Below are 10,331 nucleotides of genomic sequence, written 5' to 3'. Positions count from 1 at the left end.
AACAACCCTACCCATCACTTTTCCATTCTTCTTGGGTTGGAGCACAAGGTGAAATCTACTTTTGTAATATACAATTTCTAGCCGCATATAAAGCTTAATGTAAGATTACTTTCTTGTCTATTGAGCACTCTATATCAGAAAAGTGCCCCAAAATACACACTTTAGGATGTAATTTCAGTATTTCTTCCAAGAGCTGTATAATCGTGCTCTAATATTTAAATAATTTGGGGCACCAAATGTGAATTGTGTCCACTTTCTCCCCCGGGCATTTATTACATTTTCCAGTTTCCCGCAATTTCATATGACATCGTTTAATTGGTGTATAGTGAGTTCTGTAAATAATAAATAACTGAGATACCCTATGATTCAATCTAAGGCTATTTATTGTCAAATTAACATTACACAGAATTGGGACCAGTGGTTTACTGAAAGGGTTAACAGGGATTGCAGCAGAGAGGTAAAATGATGTAAGTGGGTCTGTCACCTCCTTGAGGTGTTTTTCACACAGCACATCAAAGAGAGGATTGTGCAAGTCTCATTTGCACACAGTTGTACTTAAGATTAGGCGGCTTCATGAAGGCAGGTCCTCTAGGCAGAAGGGTTTAATCTACTCAAACGAGGATAAAGAACAGTGAAAATCAGATGTATTAAAAAAAAATAAAAAGGAACAGTTATAAAAAAAAATTGTACTAAAAAAAAAGTGAAATTCTCAATGGATGTCAAGGGAAAATTGATGGGCAGGGCGCAGACCGTAAAGAATAATGGGCGTAATTGATTACCAACATCCAAATGTTAAATGGGCACTGTCACTACAAATAACAGCAGACATCAGAGACAATGACGGAATGAGCGTCTGCCGCGCTTTCTCCACGGCTATCAGAAAATGTCTCAGCAGTGAGACCCAATGTGATCAATGGATCACCCTGCACAGGATAGGGGACAAGTAACAGATTGCAGGGATTCAACGTCTGTACCCAGCACCTCCTCTTCCGCCATCTCCATATCGCACCGCAGCTCCTTTTGTTTTGAATAGAGCAGTGGGTACAGCACGTGACTCATGACTCTATTCAAAACAAAGGAGCTGCAAGGCCATATGAAGATCTAGGGGGGTAGGGTACAAACGTCGGACCCCCCTGCAATCTGTTACTTGTCCCTTATACTGTGGATAGGGAGCAAGTTAGTTTATCTTGGAGTACCCCTTTAATGTATGATGGATGCCACAATGTGATATCTGCTATAGGCACAGGATAGACTTACAGTGGTACCTTGGTTTAAGAGCACTTTGGTTTAAGAGCTCACAGTTTTAAAAAATTGTGACTTTGTTTAAGAGCATTGCTTTGGTTTAAGAGCTCCCTGTACTGGGTGGGAGGGGGAGTGGGGGAGGGGCATGGTCTGCATAGCGAGGTCAACAGTCCTGTACTCTGACCCAGGAAGTCTTCCTCACCTTCCAAATCATAGCAGATACACTTCAGGCTGGGGCTTACATCAGGGGACAGGACTGTGGAGGTAATCTCTCCATAGCTGTAACCCCTCTCTCCCCGGACAGAGAGTGCTGCTATACTGTGCCCACATCTGTCCTTCTCATTCCTTCATGCTCCCTGCAGTCTCTCTCAGCTCTTGTGTTTCCCATCCTCTCCATTACTGTACATTAACTTATAATATCACATATTCTGCTGTTTCTGAATGTTTGTTTCATTAGTTTTACATGTTATTCAGAATAATAAATCATTATTTTGGGGTGTGGAACCAATTGTCTGCATTTCTATGATTTCTTATGGGAAAATTTGCTTTGGTGTAAGAGTGGATTTGGATTACAAGCGCGGTCCTGGAACGAATTATGCTCCTAATCCAAGGCACCACTGTCTATGTAATAATGGTCATTATTATTTGGATAGTGGTAATCAATTACAGCAAGAGTGTGCACATTATTATGTTGAAAATACAGCCATATTTTAGCCTCCACATTATGGCTGTATCTTAACTTTATTTTACAGTATGTAAACAGAGTCTACCGCACACTGCTATAAGGCTGATTTCACACTGGTTAAACTTTTTTGCAAAAAAGAACTCCCCCTCAAAAAAAATAAAAAAAGCTGCAGCCAGATGTTAGCTGTGAGTCAATGGAATTTTATGAAATGTCATACTTGGGCATTTTTTGTAGTGTTTTTCTCTTCTCTCTGGTGTTTCTTTTGGCTCTGTGCCAGTTTTTCCAACACACGGCATGGTGAGGGTTTGGTGTTTTTTATTCCACAAATAATAATAATCCAATCACACCTAAGGTCAGAAACACTAGAAAAAAACACGCCAAAATAATCTATGGCAGTTTTTCTGGCGTGTTCTTGGAGGCCAAAAGATGCCCCCACATCCTAACATATGTGAAAATTTTACAGCATGTGGACAGGGTTTTATAAAACTCGATTCATTTGCACTGTACTCTGCAACAATAACTTTATCAATGTTTCTTTTACTGGTTACAGTGGGGTAGCTACCATGAAGTCAGACCACGCAGCTGCTATGGGGCCTGTGCATGGTTTTTATTTTCTGCTATGGGGCCCCATTAATCCTAGCTATGCCCCTGACTGGGTAAGTAGTCTTGGTTTTTCTGTATTACAAACCCTTTGGTAGTTATTGGGATCATAGAGTGTATGTGTGTGTTCTCCTTTAATGTATGCACAACATGACTTTTTCATGAGGAAAATTATATTTGCATTTTAACAGCTGACATGTGTTTCCTCCCTTCCATACAGGTCTAGGCAGCTGATTGTGATCTTCAGACACCGCAGACAGCAGCAAGCCGGGTACCTCCATCTGAGCTCTTGTCAAGGTCAGGCTATGTTCACACAAGAAATCTGCAACACGGATGGAGATCACATAGAGGTTGAGTAAACAATCATCTGCCTGAGGCTATGTTCACACGTCTTTTTATGTGAAATAACGAACATCATTTTATAATAGCTGCCATAAATAATGATAATAATCGTCATTATCAGAAAATTGTCTTTTTTCATCTAAAAAATGTCACAGTGTAGTCACAAAAGACCCCTGGACACCTTCAATAACTGATGGCCGTACAATCTTCCGACTGTCAGTTCTCCCACCCCCGCCCTCCCCATACACAGGAACTTTGGCAAAGCTCATCAGCAGCTTCTCTCACTCTGACCAAAGGAACCGGACGTGATTTTTGTGGCAAATCACAGCTGACCCCCAACCGACATCATCAGTCGGTGGTTGTTCTATCCGGCCCCATAACCTTATACTGGTTGTTTAATCTACCATGAGCAGCAGGTTTGGTTGACGTAAGTTTAAGTGTATTGGTTCATGCCAAGTGACAGATCTATATCCTATTGCTGGGACACCACACCAGGCAAAAGAGGGTGGAAGAGATCGATTGATAATGTGTAGTTCTAACGGCATTGTTGTCCAAAGCGACAACATTCGCAGAGTAATTATAGACAATAAAACGGTGTTCACACTGCGTGATTTGTGCCCACCTTTTTGCAGCTCAACACATTGCCAATAGAGATGAGCGATCCTGGAGCATGGAGTCCATCCGAACCCGAACGTTCGGTATTTGATTAGCGGCGGCTGCTGAAGTTGGATAAAGCCCTAAGGCTATGTGGAAAACATGGATATAGTCATTGGCTGTATCCATGTTTTCCAGGCAACCTTAGGGCTTTATCCAACTTCAGCAGCCCCCGCTAATCAAATACCGAACGTTCGGGTTCGGATGGACTTGAGCATGCTCCAGGTTCGCTCATCTCAAATTGCCAATAGACCTATAAACCACAAATGGGCCAAACATAGTTTTGGGCTGCCAGCTGTGTTTCCTGCTTATAGAAGTCTATGGCTATGTTCCCACAATGGAAATATAAGGGCACATAATGGGCATTAATTGCCTCTCCCCCCCCCCCCCTTTTTTTTTTTACATTGTGGGAACATGGCCTATGGAAGGGTAAACCGCCGCTATGAGGCTATGTTCAAACTATGTAAAAAAAAAGAAGACAGTCTTTATAGCTGTCACTATGCAAAGAATGACGTCCATTATTTTGAAAGACGGACGTCATTTTTACAAAGTGTGAACATAGCCATATACTGCAGGTGCAGGGTTCAAAAATATAGTCGTAACGGCTGCTGTCTAATCTCTAAACACTGGTACTCACCTACCACCAACGCCGCTCCAGTGGACATGCATGCATGCTTGCATCTTGACACATGCTGATCAGGCATTTCCTATGTGTCAAGAATGAATGATTCTTTGCATGGTTTATATACTCTGTCCTGCTGAGAAGTTTGGTGACAGGCAGCACTTCTGTGACTCTAGTAGGAGAACAGAGGAGGGGGAGGCCCTGCTGTGCATACTGGAGGGACAAGGTACTAATGTGACCTCTGTGGTTGGAATGGGGGGAGATAATGAACTACTGGGGACACTGTGGGTGAAGGGGACAAGGCGCTGCCAGGACTAGTGGACATGACACAGAGAGGCATTGTAGTATACTTAGTTTCTGCTGCCTTAAAAAATACATGATTCAACAGTGATAGAGGTATAATAAGGTGTCACAAAGGACTTGTAATACAATTAGACTGTGTTATCTCGACCCTATAGTCTCTTCAGAATTCGTACCTGCTAAACTGGTTTATTTTACACCCAAAACAAGAAAACGCATCATCAACGCTTCCCTGAAACACAGAAACAAAAGGCATTATAATAACAGTGGAGGCACGAGGAGACGTGTAAACGAGATCCAATGCATTCACAAATGGCCCTCATGAATACATGCCGGACTGCCCGGCTACACGGAGGAAGCTTGTAAGACAAAAGGGAGACAAAACTGTATATTATTATAGATCCATATGGTACAAGGCTCTGCTGGGAATACAGAAGGAAATAGGAGTCTGCGTCTTCTGTGCTGATTCCAGCATGTCCAAAAATAAAGAAATAAATGAATATATTAGTATATTTATGTCCTTTTTTTATTACCCAGCTATGTATTGCCATATATCCTTAGGCAGGGAACGCTGAGATCTCAGCAAGGGTAAGAGCCCCTACTTGCTGCAGACATAGAAACAGTAAAGATAAGTGAACCTCAAGCATGTTGGGTTCCGTCCAAACACGAGCATACATCATCTGATTACTGATGGATGAAGAAGTTGGATGCAGCCCTAAGGCTGCCTGGGAGGCATGGGTACAGCCTATGGCTATGTTCACACGATGCACAAACATCGGCCGTTGTTGCACTGAAAATTGCAATAAAATCTATGCACAACGGCCGGAAATAATTGACATACGTTGTCTGAACATAGCCTATGGCAGGACTAGGGAACCTTGGCCCTCTAGCTGTTGCAAAACTACAACTCCCATTAGGTCTGGACAGCAAAACCTTTAGCTTTGGCCGTCCAGGCATGATGGGAGTTGTAGTTTTGCAACAGCTAGGGAGCCAAGGTTCCCTACCCTTGACCTATTTTCATGTTTTCCCAGACTCCCTAGGGCAGCATCAAACTTCTCCAGACACTGGGAGTCAGGTTCAGATGACCGTTGCCGAACCCGAACTATTGGCAAGTTTGCTCAACACTAGTTTACATCTAACTGGTTAGATCTCTTTATCTTCCCATGGTGGAGGTTGGGGAAGACTTGTGAGGAATATATCATGTCTATGGCCTGTTGTTTTTTGATCCCTCTGATGCTGGAAGCTTTCAGGGAACCATGTACTACCAACACCGCTGCGTGTACAGGGGTAAATAAAAGCAATGGAACAGTACTAAACTCATAAGGCCCTTTTACAATGGACAAATATGGGTAAACGAGTGTGCGTAAGAATTCTCGTTTCCATGTACACCTACCGGATCTGCAGCGGGTCTCACTTCTGCGTATTCGTAGCGAGAACTGCTGCGGATCCGGTACCATTCACCCCTATGATAGCACATACTCGCAGCGGGATTGACATCCCGCTGTGAATATGTGCTTTAACCCCCCGCCGTCGCATCCCCCATCCCCGGCCGCACCCCGCCGCTGAGAGCATACAGTTCCTGCTCAGCGGCGCGGCTGCAGTGAGGCTCCCGGCTCCGGTCCCGCTCAGCTGATCTGAACGGGACCGGAGCCGGCAGCCTCACCGCAGAGCAGGTACTGTATGCTCTCGGCGGCGGGCTGCAGGATGCGGCCTGCTGGATGCGGCCGGGAATGGGCTGATGCGGCCGTGGATGGGGGATGCAGCAGCGGGGCTCCGAACAGCAGGGGGTAAAAGCTCATATTCACAGCGGGATGTCAAATCCTGCTGCGAGTATGTGCTATCATAGGGGCGTATTGATACTGGATCCGCAGCTGATCTTGCTGCGAATCCGCAGAAGTGAGATCCGCTGCGGATCCGGTAGGTGTGAAGGCACCCTTAAGGTGCCAGTGATCAGCCAATGAGAAACTCACTCTCCGACTAATAGCATTTTTTGCAAGGCCAAAAAATCATAGTTATTGGCTGCAAAGTGCCAAAAGTGGGGAGCCTGCATGACTAATCAAGTCGTGTAAAGGATCGGTGAACTAGCATTGATCACATAGATCAGCTCTCATTATCCTCCCCCATTGGCTCATGTAAAATGGTCTATACTCGGTGATGATTTTGTGAGGGACGTTTACCCAAAGCCAGCATCCCTGCTGAGCCGGCGGTGCCACAAGATGCTGGTCTATCTTCCTTGTACAGTATATGAAAAGAGAAGAAAGTTGTTTATACCACACACATGAGAGGTCTTCTTCAAAGAGCAGTCATTTTACTGTCAGTGTTGTATGTCCGCAATACCCAAACCTTATGCTACGTTTACACGGAGCAATAATTCGCCCAATTGATCGTTTAACGGTTTGGTTTTTATAACGATCAGCGTTTAGACGAAGTGAAAAATCAATTAAAAAATCGTTATTGCAATCGTTTTAAGATCGCTTAAGCCCAGCTCACACAGAGTGAATCTGTAAAAGACTGTTTACACGAAGCGATGTGCGAATTTTTAGCGAACGACCAACCTCGATTTGAGAACATGTTGAAAGATCACAATGAACCGTTTCTCGCTCGGCGTTCGATCGTTCGCTGTGTTTACACGAGTCAATTATTGCTCAAATGCGATGGTTAAAAAAATTTGAACGATAATTGTTCCATGTAAACGCAGCATTATATCTACTGATCCCAATGTAGATCCTCACAATGTTCTGATCGTTATAATAATGTGGAGTCTCAGTATTCCAGGTGTTATATCTTGGAAAAAGTCTTTGCTGTTGTTTATTTCTCGCTAAAGCCATACGTGGGATCTGGCAGTAAGGAGACACATAGTCACCATACTATACAGCATGTATTGCTAACCTATCTGCTGTAGCCTGTGGGTCTAGAGACACAACCTGCTGGTACCATGGATCACTATACAGTAATGTATTCAATATGGGTCATCAGAACTGCAGTTGGACCAGGACTATAATATAGAAGTTAAATCACTCGGGTGAAACAGCCTATAGCCAGACAGCCAATACATGCAGTACTGATGTGACTGCTATGAGCCCACACTGGGCTTCACTGTTGCCTCCATTTTACATGGCAGCACATAAAGGCTTTCTTGTACAATGACTGCATGTAGAGATGAGCGAACCTGGAGCATGCTCGAGTCGATCCGAACCCGAACTTTCGGCATTTGATTAGCGGTGGCTGCTGAAGTTGGATAAAGCCCTAAGGCTATGTGGAAAACATGGATATAGTCATTGGCTGTATCCATGTTTTCCAGACAACCTTAGGGCTTTATCCAAGTTCAGCAGCCCCAGCTAATCAAATACCGAACGTTCGGGTTCGGATCGACCCGAACCCGGTTCGCTCATCTCTAACTGCATGTAAATAGGTTTGAGTAAAAAATGACAGGTACAGCAAGCTGGTAGTTGTAGTGTGTGTGAGCTAGACACAGGTTGTATAAAATTGGGGTTCCACTGAGGGGATAGGAAGTGATGTCATAAATTCTAAAGATTATAGAACCTCAATCAATGCCCCTGTGTACAGCAGGGAGCCCTGTTTATTTCAATGGCTTGGACAGAGTCACCTAGAGACTGCATTTAGGTCCTTTTCTGCTGGTATACGCCAATATAACGGGACTCGATAACTCCCCCTACTGTGGTATTGAGCCCTGTATCTTGGTGGGATACACGTGGTTCTCAATTGGCTGCACAGATAGGACATGTCCTCCGGTCTTTGCAAAACTACAACTACGATCATATTCCTATGATAAGGATGTATTAGGGACAGCCATGTTGATAATGGGGCACTGAGTGAATCATGGATCTGTTCCTGGTTAGATCTGTGATCTCAAACATGTCACCCCCCCCCCCCCCCCCAGCTGTTGGAAAACCACAACCTTGATGATAGGAGCCCAGAAGATGGGAGTTGTGATCTTACTAACAGCTGGAGCACCACAGGTTGGGGGAACATTGATATAGTGAAGGCATCTGTGCCTTTGGCTGTCCAGGCAGCATGGGAATTGTAGTTTTCAAACAGCTGGAGGGCTCCATCGCTGCCCTAAAATTCGCTGAATAAATCCAAAGTTTTCAAAATTTCTTTAATGTTTTCTCCTACCTTTATTACTCAAACTACTCATTAAAGCATAGGTCAGTGATAGATATACATCATTTGAGAGTGACAGACATTATTAGAGAGTCACAGATAGATATACAGTGATCCCTCAACTTACAATGGCCTCAAGATACAGTATTTTCAACAATGTTCCTTTTTGGACCATCGTAACTTGAGACCAGACTTAACATACAATCAACAAACAGTCAGGATCTGTGGCACATGTAAATAACTAGATGATCGACCAATGAAAGTGGCCATTTTACTGGTAAACCCCCAGTATTAGTGAAATACCTGCACTGGTTGGCTGTCTGGTACTGATTCTCTGCAATATACATATCCTGTACTGCTCTTTACCTGGACCAGTGATGAAGGCGTAAGGATTACACAGAAATGCGTAGGATGGACTTTTGAGCCTCTGGAGATTTCAAACAGTGAAAACCAATAGATGCAGCGGAACCAACACTACTGCAACTAGTAAGTTTTATATGACTTTTAAATTACAGAGCATTTATGTAGAAGCACTGGATGCATTACTCTATATATATATATATATATATATATATATATATATATATATATATATACACACACACACACACACATACATTATTAGAGAGATATAGATTATTAGAGTAAATATATTAAATAAAAATATAAATATTAAATATATACACATTAATATTAAATATATACACATTAATAGACAGTGATATATGCATACATTAGTGAGTAATAGATATACATTAGACAGTGATATATTTATACATTAAAGTGATGTAGAGTATTAGAGAGTGCTATATATATATATATATATATATATATATATACACACACACACACACATTAGTGAGAGATATACATTAGTGTGATATAGATTATTAGAGTGATATGTTATACATTAGACATATATATATATATATATATATATATATATATATATATACACACACACACACACATTAGTGAGAGATAGATATACATTAGAGTGATAGATTATTAGACAGTGATATATATATATATATATATATATATATATACACATACACATTAGTGATAGATATATACATTAGAGTGATATATGTTATACATTATTAGTGATATATATATTTATACATTAGATATGTGAGTGATAGATATATACATTAGTGATATATATGTACACATTAGAGTGATATATATATATATATTAGTGATAGATGTTATACATTATTAGATAGTGACAGATATACATTATTAGAGTGATGTAATTATTAGATATTGATACAGATAATATAAATAGAGTGGAGCTTTCCTATCCTATATAACACGCTATAGATCAGCTGCCAGCCCACCTAAAGTATACAGCGCCTTCCATAACACATGTGCTGCCCACGTGGTGATAACGTACAGCTTTCAAAATATGAAACTACACATCCCGACATGCACCGCCACTTCCTAGCCAGTGGAAAGTGTAATGAGGGATGCCGGATGTTGTAGTCCATAGCGGGTTTCAGCGCGCAGCTTGTTCCTCTCTCATGCTAGTGAGGCCGGTTCTCATGTATAGTGTTATAGAATGGATAGAAGGGTAACGGTCGGGCTTATGCTTCGCTACCTATCGTGCTTTCCGTTAATGTCGTCACCAACCCGTAAAATGGCGACCAAAGCTCACGGCGCTCTCCAGGCCACGCCCCTCCCAGTCACGCGGCGTGGGAGGAGCCGCGACGTCAGGCGGCGTCAGAGCACGCCGTGCGTCCCTGCGCCCGTATAAAT

General features: G+C 42.5%; 1 long non-coding RNA gene across 1 annotated transcript; it reads right to left on the bottom strand.

Moving 5' to 3' along the window:
* Nucleotides 1–616: 616 nt before the first annotated feature.
* Nucleotides 617–10,317, bottom strand: LOC138783089 (uncharacterized). Its single transcript, XR_011361632.1, has 3 exons — nt 9,914–10,317; nt 4,622–4,677; nt 617–2,849 (listed from the first exon to the last, which is right to left on the bottom strand). It is a non-coding gene; the product is annotated as an uncharacterized lncRNA (long non-coding RNA).
* Between the last annotated feature and the right edge of the window lie 14 nt (nt 10,318–10,331).

This window comes from Dendropsophus ebraccatus, chromosome 2 (assembly GCF_027789765.1).
Source record: "Dendropsophus ebraccatus isolate aDenEbr1 chromosome 2, aDenEbr1.pat, whole genome shotgun sequence".
NCBI classification, from domain to species: domain Eukaryota; kingdom Metazoa; phylum Chordata; class Amphibia; order Anura; family Hylidae; genus Dendropsophus; species Dendropsophus ebraccatus.
Note: the sequence above shows the minus strand (reverse complement) of the source record. Positions and strands in the feature narration are given on the sequence as shown.